At 40.2% G+C, this 15,800-nt stretch overlaps 1 pseudogene; it reads left to right on the forward strand.

The window, feature by feature from the left end:
- The first annotated feature begins 12,685 nt into the window (after positions 1-12,685).
- On the forward strand, positions 12,686-13,680 carry LOC124509265 (putative P2Y purinoceptor 10; annotated as a pseudogene).
- Positions 13,681-15,800: the final 2,120 nt, after the last annotated feature.

Genomic DNA, 15,800 nt, shown 5'->3' on the forward strand with positions numbered 1-15,800 from the left:
TGTATAATATCATGTCATCTGCAAAAAGCGAAAGCTTGACTTCATCTTTGCCAATTTTGATGCCTTTGATTTCCTTTTGTTGTCTGATTGCTGATGCTAGAACTTCCAGCACTATGTTAAACAACAGCGGTGAGAGTGGGCATCCCTGTCGTGTTCCTGATCTCAGGGAAAAAGCTCTCAGTTTTTCCCCGTTGAGGATGATGTTAGCTGTGGGCTTTTCATAAATGGCTTTTATGATCTTTAAGTATATTCCTTCTATCCCGACTTTCTCAAGGGTTTTTATTAAGAAAGGGGGCTGGATTTTGTCAAAGGCCTTTTCTGCATCGATTGACAGGATCATATGGTTCTTCTCTTTTTTTTTGTTAATGTGATGTATCACGTTGATTGATTTGCGAATGTTGAACCAGCCCTGCATCCCAGGAATGAATCCCACTTGATCATGGTGAATAATTCTTTTTATATGCTGTTGAATTCGATTTGCTAGTATCTTATTGATAATTTTTGCATCCATATTCATCAGGGATATTGGCCTGTAGTTCTCTTTTTTTACTGGGTCTCTGTCTGGTTTAGGAATCAAAGTTATACTGGCTTCCTAGAATGAGTCTGGAAGTTTTCCTTCCCTTTCTATTTCTTGGAATAGCTTGAGAAGGATAGGTATTATCTCTGCTTTAAACGTCTGGTAGAACTCCCCTGGGAAGCCATCTGGTCCTGGACTCTTATTTGTTGGGAGATTTTTGATAACTGATTCAATTTCTTCGCTGGTTATGGGTCTGTTCAAGCTTTCTATTTCCTCCTGATTGAGTTTTGGAAGAGTGTGGGTGTTCAGGAATTTGTCCATTTCTTCCAGGTTGTCCAATTTGTTGGCATATAATTTTTCACAGTATTCCCTGATAATTGTTTGTATCTCTGAGGGATTGGTTGTAATAATTCCATTTTCATTCATGATTTTATCTATTTGGGTCATCTCCTTTTTCTTTTTGAGAAGCCTGGCTAGAGGTTTGTCAATTTTGTTTATTTTTTCAAAAAACCAACTCTTGGTTTCGTTGATCTGCTCTACAGTTTTTTTAGATTCTATATTGTTTCTTTCTCCTCTGATCTTTATTATTTCTCTTCTTCTGCTGGGTTTAGGCTGCCTTTGCTGTTCTGCTTCTAGTTCCTTTAGGTGTGCTGTTAGATTTTGTATTTGGGATTTTTCTTGTTTCTTGAGATAGGCCTGGATTGCAATGTAGTTTCCTCTCAGGACTGCCTTCGCTGCGTCCCAAAGCGTTTGGATTGTTGTATTTTCATTTTCGTTTGTTTCCATATATTTTTTGATTTCTTCTCTAATTGCCTGGTTGACCCACTCATTCGTTAGTAGGGTGTTCTTTAACCTCCATGCTTTTGGAGGTTTTCCAGACTTTTTCCTGTGGTTGATTTCAAGCTTCATAGCATTGTGGTCTGAAAGTATGCATGGTATAATTTCAATTCTTGTAAACTTATGAAGGGCTGATTTGTGACCCAGTATATGATCTATCTTGGAGAATGTTCCATGTGCACTCGAGAAGAAAGTATATTCTGTTGCTTTGGGATGCAGAGTCTAAATAGATCTGTCAAGTCCATCTGATCCAATGTCTCATTCAGGGCCCTTGTTTCTTTATTGACCGTGTGTCTAGATGATCTATCCATTTCTGTAAGTGGGGTGTTAAAGTCCCCAGCAATTACCACATTCTTATCAATAAGGTTGCTTCTGTTTATGAGTAATTGTTTTATATATTTGGGGGCTCCGGTATTCGGCGCATAGACATTTATAATTGTTAGCTCTTCCTGATGGATAGACCCTGTAACTATTATATAATGTCCTTCTTCATCTCTTGTTACAGCCTTTAATTTAAAGTCTAGTTTGTCTGATATAAGTATGGCTACTCCAGCTTTCTTCTGGCTTCCAGTAGCATGATAAATAGTTCTCCATCCCCTCACTCTGAATCTAAAGGTGTCCTCAGGTCTAAAATGAGTCTCTTGTAGACAGCAAATAGATGGGTCTTGTTTTTTTATCCATTCTGATACCCTATGTTTTTTGGTTGGCGCATTTAATCCATTTACATTCAGTGTTATTATAGAAAGATACGGGTTTAGAGTCATTGTGATGTCTGTATGTTTTATGCTTGTAGTGATGTCTCTGGTACTTTGTCTCACAGGGTCCCCCTTAGGATCTCTTGTAGGGCTGGTTTAGTGGCGACAAATTCCTTCAGTTTTTGTTTGTTTGGGAAGACCTTTATCTCTCCTTCTATTCTAAATGACAGACTTGCTGGATAAAGGATTCTCGGCTGCATATTTTTGCTGTCTAGCACCCTGAAAATCTCGTGCCAATTCTTTCTGGCCTGCCAAGTTTCAAAAGAGAGATCAGTCACGAGTCTTATAGGTCTCCCTTTACATGTGAGGGCACGTTTACCCCTTGCTGCTTTCAGAATTTTCTCTTTATCCTTGTATTTTGCCAGTTTCACTATGATATGTCGTGCAGAAGATCGATTCAAGTGACGTCTGAAGGGAGTTCTCTGTGCCTCTTGGATTTCAATGCCTTTTTCCTTCCCCAGTTCAGGGAAGTTCTCAGCTATTATTTCTTCAAGTACCCCTTCAGCACCTTTCCCTCTCTCTTCCTCCTCTGGGATACCAATTATGCGTATATTATTTCTTTTTAGTGTATCACTTAGTTCTCTAATTTTCCCCTCATACTCCTGGATTTTTTTATCTCTCTTTTTCTCAGCTTCCTCTTTTTCCATAACTTTATCTTCTAGTTCACCTATTCTCTCCTCTGCCTCTTCCATCCGAGCTGTGGTGGTTTGCATTTTGTTTTGCATTTCATTTAAAGCGTTTTTCAGCTCCTCGTGACTGTTCCTTAGTCCCTTGATCTCTGTAGCAAGAGACTCTCTGCTGTCCTGTATGCTGTTTTCAAGCCCAGCGATTAATTTTATGACTATTATTCTAAATTCACTTTCTGTTATATTATTTAAATCCTTTTTGATCAGCTCATTAGCTGTTGTTATTTCCTGGAGATTCTTCTGAGGGGAATTCTTCCGCTTGGTCATTTTGGATAGTCCCTGGTGTGGTGAGGGCCTGCAGGGCACTTCCCCTGTGCTGTGGTGTATAACTGGAGTTGGTGGGCGGGGCCGCAGTCCGACTTGATGTCTGCCCCCAGCCCACCGCTGGGGCCACAGTCAGACTGGTGTGTGCCTTCTCTTCCCCTCTCCTAGGGGCGGGATTCACTGTGGGGTGGCGTGGCCCGTCTGGGCTACTTGCACACTGCCAGGCTTGTGATGCTGGGGATCTGGCGTATTAGCTGGGGTGGGAAGGCAAGGTGCACGGCGGCAGGGGGGCAGGCTTAGCTCGCTTCTCCTTAGGTGATCCACTTCAGGAGGGGCCCTGTGGCAGCAGGAGGGAGTCAGATCCGCTGCCGGAGGTTTGGCTCCGCAGAAGCACAGAGTTGGGTGTTCGCGCGGAGCGAGCAATTTCCCTGGCCGGAACCGGTTCCCTTTGGGATTTTGGCTGGGGGATGGGCGGGGGAGATGGCGCTGGCGAGCGCCTTTGTTCCCCGCCAAACTGAGCTCTGTCGTCCGGGGGCTCCGCAGCTCACCCTCCCTTTGTCCTCCAGCCTTCCCGCTTTCCGAGCAGGGCTGTTAACTTATGACCTCCCAGACGCTAAGTCGCGCTTGCTGTTGGAACACAGTCCGTCAGGCCCCTCCGCTTTTGCAAGCCGGACTCGGGGGCTCTGCTTGGCCGGCGAGCCACCCCTCCGCCCCGGCTCCCTCCCGCCAGTCCGTGGGGCGCGCACCGCCTTGCCGCCCTTCCTACCCTCTTCCGTGGGCCTCTCGTCTGCACTTGGGTCTGGTGACTCCCTTCTGCTAATCCTCTGGCGGTTTTCTGGGTTATTTAGGCAGGTGTAGGTGGAATCTAAGTGATCAGCAGGACGCGCGGTGAGCCCAGCGTCCTCCTACGCCGCCATCTTCCCTAAAGATGTCTCCCTTGATGGAATTTTAAAACAAACGTGTTAAACATTTTAAAAATATTTGAAAGTTGGTGTACTTATGACACCTGGTGGTCAAATGAAACATCACATCTAAATTCCAATTTTCCACACACTCCTTCCCTTTTCTCTCAGCGGGACATTTTCCCCCGATTCATCCATTCATCATATATTCAGTCATTCACTCAATAAACACTTAGTGGATCCCTAATATGTTCAAAACACTTTACAACACACTTTACTATTGAGGAAAGAAAGTAATAAGAGAATCAGTCTTTCGTATGTAGGATATTGAAATCTATTTAGAGGAACAAAATTGATTGCATACAAAGGCAATAACCACAGCACGTTAAATGTATTAAATGCACTCTTGCTAAAAAAATGATCAGAACTATGGATACTGTGAGGCTATATAAGTGACCTCTGGTTTGGAGAGGTCAAGAAAGGCTTCTTAAAGGAAGTGAGGCTTGCTTTTCTTGGGACCTCAGTTTCTCCAGCTATAAAACAGTGGCAATGTTCTACTGTAGTATAGGACTGCTGGGAGGGACAGATTGAGAGAGTGTATATAAAGGACTTAGTATAGCACCTTGTCCAACATAGGCATTCATTTTTTTTTAATGTTTATTTTTGACAGAGAGGGAGAGAGGGAGACACAGAATCTCAAGCAGGCTCCAGGCTCTGAGTGGTCAGCACAGAGCCCGACATGGGGCTCGAACTCATGGTCCGTGAGATCATGACCTGAGCCAAAGTTGGACACTCAACTGACGGAGCCACCCAGGCACCCCAGCATTCAGTGATTTTTAATTATTATTTTAACAAAACTGAATATGATCAGGAGGATTTCATGTATGTTAACTGGTTTCTAAATTTTACTTCAAAAATAATTCTGGTTCAAGTTTACATGAGTTTTTATTTAAACTGAGTATACAGAGCACAAGTTCAATTATTTTAGTTAGTTCAGTGGATAAACAAAAAACCCCACAAAAACAGATAGTGTTGGATCTATTTACAGTTTGCTAGACTAACTGGCTGATTTAGCAAAATTGTTAACTCAGTGGGAAAAAAAACATACAAAGTAGTTGTTTATTTGAATGAGCTGTTTGACTGCAATTAACTTTCAGCAAATACAGTCTATCAGAAAGCACCACATAGCGCAAAGGCATCAGATAGATTGCACTGTGTGAGCTGTGTGTGTGTTTACTGAATTTTTACAATTTTGAATTGGTTGTATTTTGGGTTGAGTAGGCACTATCTTAGATTCTGTGCTGGTTTCAATAGTTAATGTTAAGTGTGTCTCGATTTCCCTTTAATTCCATAAAATGTGAGACAAACTAACTACCTTTGCAAGCAATAAAAAGTACAAGGAAGTAGTCAAATCCCATTTACCTTTTTGTTTCTACAGTCAGAGGCGTGTTATATTTCCTGAGGATATCAAGCATTTGGGTAAACTGTCATTTTCAAGGGTTAAAATAAACTGTATTGTAGTGGCTTTGGGCCAAAAGCAGTAATGTTCTGATCCAAAAGAAAACCAATAACAGGGACTCTGCATGGTAGGAATGAATTTTTAACCTGGATAATGGAAGATTTGAGAGAGACAGGATTGCCATCTTCAGATAATTAAAGAGTTTCATGTGCAACAGGGGGCAAGCTTTATTCTTACTTGACTTTGATAAACAAAGTTAGGTTAAAATGACATGCATATAGATGTTAACCTACTAGAGGGGAGAACTTTCTAACAATTATGATTGTTAAGAATGTAACTATTCAAAATGAGTAAATTTTCACTGAACTTGCCTCAAGAGCTGAGGTAGAGATAGCCTCTTTTTCTGCAACTACCACAAGATACCCTCTAGTTTTTCACAATACTTTGGTAGTTGTTTGAAATGGTAGCAAGGATAGTCTTGACCAATGTCAATGTTTGAAGATACCATAATTCTGTATATACACAGATCTTTAAAGTTACAGAAGTGTTTGAGAAGTAACATGACATACAAACAAGACTAATTTTGTCCTCAAATTCTGAAGGAGTCAAAGTTTATCTGCATTGCCCTATTTTTTTCCAAACTTCCATCCTTCCAAGGTCTAGTGTCCTTCCAGTCCTTCCCAGGCCCTTATCCTGTGTTTCAGTCCCAAAGGTTTACAGACTCATCTCAGAAATCACTTAATTCCTGATAAGACTGCAGTTTAAAATGGATTAAGTTTTCTCTTTCCCAGCATTGATGATTTGGAACTCAGCTAGATCTCAAAATATGACAATGCAAATGGAGACAACTAAAACACTAAAATGTGGAAACTTACAAAAGTGTTGGAATATATGGAATATACATATAGAATATATATATGGAATATATATATATATATATATATATATATATATGAATTTTCCACTGAGGTCTTCCTTGTTGGTTATCTCTACAAGTTTGATTATTCCGTGAAACTACTGAGGGGAAAACCTGACTGAGGTTAGTGCCAAAACAGTGATCTTTTTGATGTCTTTTTTTTTCAATATATGACTTATTGTCAAATTGGTTTCCATACAACACCCAGTGCTCATCCCAAGGGTGCCCTCCTCAATACCCATCACCCACCCTCCCCTCCCTCCCACCCCCCATCAACCCTCAGTTTGTTCTCAGTTTTTAAGAGTCTGTTATGTTTTGGCCCTCTTCCACTCGAACCTCTTTTTTTTTTTCCTTCCCCTCCCCCATGGGTTTCTGTTAAGTTTCTCAAGATCCACATAAGAGTGAAAACATATGGTATCTGTCTTTCTCTGGATGGCTTATTTCACTTAGCAAAACACTGTCCAGGTCCATCCACGTTGTTACAAAGGTCCATATTTCATTCTTTCTCATTGACACGCAGTACTCCATTGTGTATATAAACCACAATTTCTTTAATCATTCATCAGTTCATGGACATTTACTCTCTTTCCATAATTTGGCTATTGTTGAAAGTGCTGCTATAAACATTGGGGTACAAGTGCCCCTATGCATCAGTACTCCTGTATCCCTTGGGTAAATTCCTAGCAGTGCTATTGCTGGGTCATAGGATAGGTCTATTTTTCATTGTTTGAGGAACCTCCACACTGCTTTCCACAATGGCTGCACCAATTTGCATTCCCACCAACTGTGCAAGAGGGTTCCTGTTTCTCCACATCCTCGCCAGCATCTATAGTCTCCTATTTTGTTCATTTTGGCCACTCTGACTGGTGTGAGGTGGTATCTGAGTGTGGTTTTGATTTGTATTTCCCTGATGAGGAGCGACGTTGAGCATCTTTTCATGTGCTTGTTGGCCATCTGGATGTCTTCTTTAGAGAAGTGTCTATTCATGTTTTCTGCCCATTTCTTCACTGGGTTATTTGATTTACGGGTGTGGAGTTTGGTGAGCTCTTTATAAATTTTGGATACTAGCCCTTTGTCCGATATGTCATTTGCAAATATCTTTTCCCATTCCGTTGGTTGCCTTTAAGTTTTGTTGATTGTTTCCTTTGTAGTGCAGAAGCTTTTTATCTTCATGAGGTCTCAGTAGCTCATTTTTGCTTTTAATTCCCTTCTTTTGGGGATGTGTCAGGTAAGAAATTGCTGTGGCGGAGGTCAGAGAGGTCTTTTCCTGCTTTCTCCTCTAGGGTTTGGATGGTTTCCTGTCTCACATTCAGGTCCTTTATCCATTTTGAGTTTATTTTTGTGAATGGTGTGAGAAAGTGGTCTAGTTTCAACCTTGCTGTCCAGTTCTCCCAGCACCATTTGTTAAAGAGGCTGTCTTTTTTCCATTGGATGTTCTTTCCTGCTTTGTCAAAGATGAGTTGGCCATACGTTTGTGGGTCTAGTTCTGGGGTTTCTATTCTATTCCATTGGTCTGTGTGTCTGTTTTTGTGCCAATACCATGCTGTCTTGATGATGACAGCTTTGTAGTAGAGGCTAAAGTCTGGGATTGTGATGCCTCCTGCTTTGGTCTTCTTCTTCAAAATTCCTTTGGCTATTCGGGGCCTTTTGTGGTTCCATATGAATTTTAGGATTGCTTGTTCTAATTTGGAGAAGAATGCTGGTGCAATTTCTATTGGGATTACATTGAATGTGTAGATAGTTTTGGGTAGTATTGACATTTTGACAATATTTATTCTTCCAATCCATGAGCATGGAATGTTTTTTCATTTCTGTATATCTTCTTCAATTTCCTTCATAAGCTTTCTATAGTTTTCAGCATACAGATCTTTGACATCTTTGGTTAGATTTATCCCTAGGTATTTTATGCTTCTTGGTGCAATTATGAATGGGATCAGTTTGTTATTTGTAAATCTGTTGCTTCGTTATTAATGTATAAGAATGCAACTGATTTTTGTACATTGATTTTGTATCCTGCACTTTGCTGAATTCATGTATCAGTTCTAGCAGACTTTTGGTGGAGTCTATCGGATTTTCCAAATATAATATCATGTCATCTGCAAAAAGTGAAACCTAAACTTCCTCTTTGCCAATCTGGATGCCTTTGATTTCCTTTTGTTGTCTGATTGCTGATGCTAGCACTTCCACCACTATGTTAAACAACAGCGGTGAGAGTGGACATCCCGGTTGTGTTCCTGATCTCAGGGAAAAAGCTCTCAGTTTTTCCCCATTGAGGATGATGTTAGCTGTGGGCGCTTCATAAATGGCTTTTATGATCTTTAAGTATGTTCCTTCTATCCCGACTTTCTCGAGGGCTTTTATTAAGAAACGATGCTGAATTTTGTCAAAGGCCTTTTCTGCACCTATTGACAGGATTATATGTTTCTTATCTTTTCGTTTATTAATGTGATGTATCACGTTGATTGATTTGCGAATGTTGAACCAGCCCTGCATCCCAGGAATGAATCCCACTTGATCATGTTGAATAATTCTCTTCATATGCTGTTGAATTCGATTTGCTAGTATCTTATTGAGAATTTTTGCATCCATATTCATCAGGGATATTGGCCTGTAGTTCTCTTTTTTTACTGGGTCTCTGTCTGGTTTAGGAATCAAAGTAATACTGGCTTCATAGAATGAGTCTGGAAGTTTTCCTTCCCTTTCTATTTCTTGGAATAGCGTGAGAAGAATAGGTATTATCTCTGTTTTAAACGGCTGGTAGAACTCCCCTGGGAAGCCATCTGTTCCTGGACTCTTATTTGTTGGGAGATTTTTGATGACTGATTCAATTTCTTCGCTGGTTATGTGTCTGTTCCAGCTTTCTATTTCCTCCTGCGTGAGTTTTGGAAGTGTGTGGGAGTTTAGGAATTTGTCCCTTTCTTCCAGGTTGTCCAGTTTGTTTGCATATAATTTTTCATAATATTCCCTGATAATTGCTTGTATCTCTGAGGGATTGGTTGTAATAATTCCATTTTCATTCATGATTTTATCTATTTGCATCATCTCCCTTTTCTTTTTGAGAGGGCTGGCTAGAGGTTTATCAATTTTGTTTATTTTTTCAAAAAACCCATTCTTGGTTTTGTTGATCTGCTCTACAGTTTTTTTTAGATTCTATATTGTTTATTTCTGCTCTGATCTTTATTATTTCTCTTCTCCTTCTGGGTTTAGGCTGTCTTTGCTGTTCTGCTTCTGTTTCCTTTAGGTGTGCTGTTAGATTTTGTATTTGGGATTTTTCTTGTTTCTTGAGATAGGCCTGGATTGCAATGTATTTTCCTCTCAGGACTGCTTTCGCTGCATCCCAAAGCGTTTGGATTGTTGTAGTTTCATTTTCGTTTGTTTCCATATATTTTTTAATTTCTTCTCTAATTGCCTGGTTGACCCATTCATTCTTTAGTAAGGTGTTCTTTAACCTCCATGCTTTTGGAGGTTTTCCAGCCTTTTTCCTGTGGTTGATTTCAAGCTTCATAGCATTGTGGTCTGAAAGTATTCATGGTATGATTTCAATTCTTGTATACTTATGAAGGGCTGTTTTGTGACCCAGTATGTGATCTATCTTGGAGAATGTTCCATGTGCACTCAAGAAGAAAGCATATCCTGTTGCTTTGGGATGCAGAGTTCTAAATATATCTGTCAAGTCCATCTGATCCAATGTATCATTCAGGGCCCTTGTTTCTTTATTGACCATGTGTCTAGATGATCTATCCATTTCTGTATGTGGAGTGTTAAAGTCCCCTGCCATTACCACATTCTTATCCATAAGGTTGCTTTTGTTTGTCAGTAATTGTTTTATATATCTGGGGGCTCCTGTGTTCGGCGCATAGACATTTATAATTGTTAGCTCTTCCTGATGGATAGACCCTGTGATTATTATATAATGCCCTTCTTCATCTCTTGTTACAGCCTTTAATTTAAAGCCTAGTTTGTCTGATATAACGGTGGCTACTCCAGATTTCTTTTGACTTCCAATGGCATGATAAATAGTTCTCCATCCCCTCACTCTCAATCTGAAGGTGTGCTCAGATCTAAAATGAGTCTCTTGTGGACAGCAAATAGATGGGCCTTGTTTTCTTGTCCACTCTAATACCCTATGTCTTTTGGTTGACGCATTTAGTCCATTTACATTCAGTGTTATTATAGAAAGATACGGGTTTAGACTCCTTGTGATGTCTGTAGGTTTTGTGCTTGTAGCGATGTCTCTGGTACTTTGTCTCACAGGATCCCCCTTAGGATCTCTTGTAGGGCTGGTTTATTGCTGACGAATTCCTTCAGTTTTTGTTTGTTTGGGAAGACCTTTATCTCTCCTTCTATTCTAAATAACAGACTTGCTGCATAAACAATTTTCGGCTGCATATTTTTTTCTGTTCATCACATTGAAGATCTCCTGCCATTCCTTTCTGGCCTGCGAAGTTTCAATAGAGAGATCCGTCTCGAGTCTTATTGGTCTCCCTTTATATGTTAGAGCACGTTTATCCCTAGCTGGTTTCAGAATTTTCTCTTTATCTTTGTATTTTGTCAATTTCACTATGATATGTTGTGCAGGAGATTGATTCAGTTACATCTGAAGGGAGTTCTCTGTACCTCTTGGATTTCAATGCCTTTTTCCTTCCCCAGATCCAGGAAGTTCTCAGCTATTATTTCTTCAAGTACACTTCCAGCCTCTTTCCCTCTCTCTTCCTCCTCTGGAATACCAATTATGCATAGATTATTTCTCTTTAGTGCATCACTTAGTTCTCTAATTTTCCCCCTCATACTCCTGGATTTTTATCTCTCTTTTTCTCAGCTTCTTCTTTTTCCATAATTTTATCTTCTAGTTCACCTATTCTCTCCTGTAACTCTTCAATCCAAGCCGTGGTTGTCTCCATTTTATTTTGCAGATCATTAATAGCATTTTTAGCTCCTCCTGGCTGTTCCTTAGTCCCTTGATCTCTGTAGCAAGAGATTCACTGCTGTCCTTTATACTGTTTTCAAGCCCAGCGATTAATTTTATGAGTATTACTCTAAATTCACTTTCGGTTATATTTAAATCGTTTTTGATCATTTAGTTAGCTGGCGTTATTTCCTGGACGTTTTTTTGAGGGGAATTCTTTTTCGTCATTTTGGATAGTCCCTGGAGTGGTGTAGAAGTGCAGGGCACTTCCTCTGTGTTGTCTTGAATAACTTGCGTTGGTGGGCAGGGCTGCAGTCAGAACTGATGTCTGCCCCCAGCCCACCGCTGGGGCCACAGTCAGACTGGTGTGTTCCTTCTCTTTCCCTCTCCTAGGGGCGGGAATCACTGTAGGGTGGTGTGGCCCATCTGGGATACTTGCACACTGCCAGGCTTGTGGTGCTGGGGATCTGGCATATTAGCTGGGGTGGATCGGCAAGGTGCACAGGGGCAGGAGGAGCAGGCTTAGCTCACTTTTCCTTTAGTGATACGCTTCTGGAGGGGCCCTGTGGCACTGGGAGGGAGTCAGACCCCCTGCTGGAGGGATGGATCCGCAGAAGCACAGTGTTGGGTGTTTGCGCGGTGCAAGCAAGTTCCCTGGCAGGAACTGGTTCCCTTTGGGACTTTGGCTGGGGGATGGGTGGGGGAGATGGTGCTGGCGAGCGCCTTTGTTCCCTGCCAAGCTGTGCTCTGTTGTCCAGGGCTCAACAACTCTCCCTCCATTGTCCTCCAGCCCTCCCGTTTTCCAAGCAGAGCTGTTAGCTTATAACCTTCCAGATGTCATGTCCCGCTTGCTGTCAGAACACACTCCGTCTGTCCCATCCGCTTTTGCAAGCCAGACTCGGGGGCTCTGCTTGGCCGGTGGGCTGCCCCTCTGCCCTGGCTCCCTCCCGCCAGTCCGTGTAGCGTGCACCGCCTCTCCACCCTTCCTACCCTCTTCTGTGGGCCTCTCGTCTGCACTTGGCTCTGAAGAATCCATTCTGCTCGTCTTCTGGCGGTTTTCTGAGTTATTTAGGCAGGTGTAGGTGGAATCTAAGCGATCAGTAGGATGCGGTGAGTCCAGCGTCCTCCTACGCTGCCATCTTCTCCCTTGATTTCTGAAAAATGTGTTTCACAATATTGTCATATAATTGTAGATTGCCATGATATTTTCAGCTTACATGAAAAAGACCTTTGAATTTGTGAAAGTTCACACTTTAATACTTCTTTGGTGGACACAAATATATTTGTAAACCCAAACATAGACTGACATGCCCTTGACCCTATTTTTACTCCGTTATCTGCAGAAAACATCACTCTAATGTTTTCCTTAAGGAAAGAACATACATCCTCAAGGTGGGAAGTAACAGTGCAACCAATATAAGAACAAAGTGCACAGATATTCAAATGTCCTTTTAGTACTCTCTCTATGCAACCACCTACATCGTCATATTCATCCCTGGTCTTTCGGCCAACAGTGCAGCCTTGTGGGTTCTGTGCCACTTCATCAACAAGAAAAATAAAGCCATCATTTTCATGATCAGCCTCTCTGTAGCTGATCTTGCTCATATGCTGTCTTTACCTCTCCGGATTTACTATTTCATTAGCCATCACTGGCCCTTCACAAAGGCCATTTGCCTGCTGTGATTCTACTTGAAGTATCTCGACATGTGTGCCAGCATTTGTTTCCTGATGTGCATCAGTCTTCAGAGATGTTTCCTTCTCCTCAAGCCCTTTAGAGCCAGAGACTGGAAGCGTAGGTATGATGCAGGCACCAGTGCTGGCATCTGGATCATTGTGGGGACTGCCTGTTTGCCACCTCCAATTCTGAGGAGTGCTGGCTTAGCCAACAACACTGAATACTGCTTTGCCAATTTAGGGTTTCAGCACATTAGCATGGCTTCCTCCATTGGTATGATAACTGTAGCTAAACTTGGAAGGTTTTTTTTTTCCTGTTGCCATTATAACGTATTGCACATGGAAAACGAGAAAATCTTTACAGGAATTCCAAGTTCCTGCTCAGAATACCAAAGAGAGAAAGAAGTCTTTGTTGCTGGTTCTGATATATGCAGTGGTGTTCATTGTGTGTTTCCCTCCTTACCACCTCAACTTCCCATTTTATATGATGGTGAAACAACATGTCTTTTCAAACTGTTCTTTTTTAAGATCATCCTATGTTTTTACATCATTTCTCTATGTCTTGCAAATCTGAATTGTTGCCTTGATCGCGTTGTATATTATTTTACGACCTCAGAATTCCACAATAGGCTTTTGGACCACAGTGTTTGGCTCTTCAGTCACGTGTGAGATGCAAGGACAGTGCTTTGGAAATTCATCACAGGAAGGAGAAACTTCAAACTATCTCTCTTACAAATTTGAATGATTCCGAGATAATACAATAAAATAAATAACTAGAATAATCTATGTTCTCTATCAGTTTAGCTATGTCACCTTGAATATTTTTAAAAAATGGTACTGTTCAATGCTTTAAGAAAACATGGCCTCCTTCCTTTCATCTCCAAAATCCTCCTTCTGAAGGAATTATTCATGACTATATTTTCTATCCAAATGGAAATATGCTGTTCTATGGATAGTAAAATATCTTTATTTATAGAAAGTAATAAGCACCAGAATAAATTGCACACCTGTTCCTCAGAAATGGATCCAATGTTTTCACTTTCTCCTGCAAGAAACAAAAAGTAAATTTAGAATCAGTGGACATAGGTGAATTGTCCAAAAATTGTAAAATATACAGAATAGGATCCTGACTTTATTTTAAAAATATACTAGAGCAAAGTAGACTAAAGAAGAAACATTTTTTAATATTAATAGGAGTTGTGAAAATTAATATCCTTAGAGCTTGAAATATCTATGAGAATTTCCATTTTCCCCTTGAAGAAATGAACAATTAAGATTCATACCAAATATCTCAAATGTATCATGAAATTCATACACAACACATACAACTTAAACACAAAACACAGTTGTATTCTAACACATTTCATAAGCTTCAGAATTTCAGGGTTTGCAATCAAATCTCTTTGTTTGAACGTCTATGAGTGTGTGTGATGCGATGCCTATTTGTGTATATTGTCAGTCATTTAGAAAATGTTTATTAATTTGCAAATTAAAATCAATTGTGCAACGAAATGTTTATATTACTTCCTCTATATACCTCAGTCACAACTTTGCTTGATAGATTTTAAAGAATGAATTAATAAAGAATAATACACATGTGTATAGTTTTTTAGTTAGACCTCATTACTCACAAGTAAAGACACATATAAAGAGAATATTGGTGAATTGAATATCATTATGAATGCAGAATAAAAATTGATATTGTTTCAAATCTTTGTGACTTTTTAATAAAATTTTGTAATACAAATCACTGTCATTGAAAATTTTTAAACTTAAAATTTCACATATGGGGTTTCATTAAAATGGTATTTTATTTTTTTAAGTTTATTTATTTATTTTGAGATGGAGTGCAAGCAGGGGAGGGAAAGAAAGGGAGAATCTCAAACAGGCTCTGCACTTTCAGTACAGAGCCCCACACAGGGCTCAAACTCATGAAACTCCGAGGTCATGACCTGAGCCAAAATCAAGAGTCAGACACTCAACCGACTGAGCCACCCAGGTACCCATAAAATGGTATTTTATAAAGCAGTGGCCAATTTTATAAGGTTATAAAGGCTTACTTTCTTGTCTTTATAAGGTTGTAAATTCACAACCTATTTTCTCTGTATGAATTTTTTTAATAGTGCTTGTGCATCAGAACAGAAACCGATAATAACATTTGCTACAATGGGGGGAAATAGAGTAAAACCTGACCTATTTGGATGTCTTTTATTTCTTTGTGTTGTCTGATTGCAGAGGCTAAGACTTCCAATACTTTTTTGAATAACAGTGGCGAGAATGGACATCCCTGTCTTATTCCTGACCTTAGGGGAAAGCTCTCAGTTTTTCCCCATTAAGGATATTAACATTGGGTCTTTCATACATGGCTTCTTTGATCATGAGGTATGATCCTTCTATCTCTACTTTCTTGAGGGTTTTTATCAAGAAAGGATGCTGTATTTTGTCAAATGCTTTCTCTGCATCTATTGAGAGGATCATATAGTTCTTGTCCTTTCTTTTATTGATGTGATGAATCGCATTAATTGTTTTGAGGATATTGAACCAGCCCTGCATCCCAGGTATAAATCCCACTTGGTCGTGGTGAATCATTTTTTTTAATGTATTATTGGATCCGGTTGGCTAATATCTTGCTGAGGATTGTTGCATTTATGTTCATCAGGGTAATTGGTCTATAGTTAGCCTTTTTAGTGGGGTCTCTGTCTGGTTTTGGAATCAAGGTAATTCTAGCTTCATAGAAAGAGCTCGGAAGTTTTCCTTCCATTTCTATTTTTTGGAACAGCTTCCAGAGAATAGGTGTTAACTCTTCCTTAAATGTTTGGTAGAATTCTCCTGGAAAGCAATCTGCACTAGACCCTTTTTTTTGGGGGGGAGGAGATTTTTTTTG

Source organism: Lynx rufus, unplaced genomic scaffold, assembly GCF_022079265.1.
Source record: "Lynx rufus isolate CCGP_SWC_20201006 ecotype Redwood Valley unplaced genomic scaffold, mLynRuf1.p SCAF_14, whole genome shotgun sequence".
In the NCBI taxonomy this organism is placed as follows: Eukaryota; Metazoa; Chordata; class Mammalia; order Carnivora; family Felidae; genus Lynx; species Lynx rufus.